The sequence below is a fragment of the Theobroma umbraticum genome, unplaced genomic scaffold (assembly GCF_002168275.2).
Source record: "Theobroma umbraticum cultivar Fairchild unplaced genomic scaffold, ASM216827v3 scaffold_106.0, whole genome shotgun sequence".
Classification (NCBI taxonomy): domain Eukaryota; kingdom Viridiplantae; phylum Streptophyta; class Magnoliopsida; order Malvales; family Malvaceae; genus Theobroma; species Theobroma umbraticum.
The window spans coordinates 604,329-604,557 of NW_018397276.1; positions in this window are offsets into that span (position 1 = coordinate 604,329).

Consider the following 229-nt stretch of genomic DNA (forward strand, 5'->3'; position numbering starts at 1 on the left):
TCATAATTATAACAACTTTACAATTCTCTTGCAAGGCCATTGTATTCCATTGGCTTTATCCAATTAGTGCTTAATAACTACTTATTATTGCACTAACATGAAGGAAAACCTCTATCACATATAGTTATATGATTAAGTATGCATTAAATAACAATATATTTATTTCTTAACCAAGCCAATTGGCTCAATGGCATATACTGACACACAGTTAATGTCACACTTTTACACG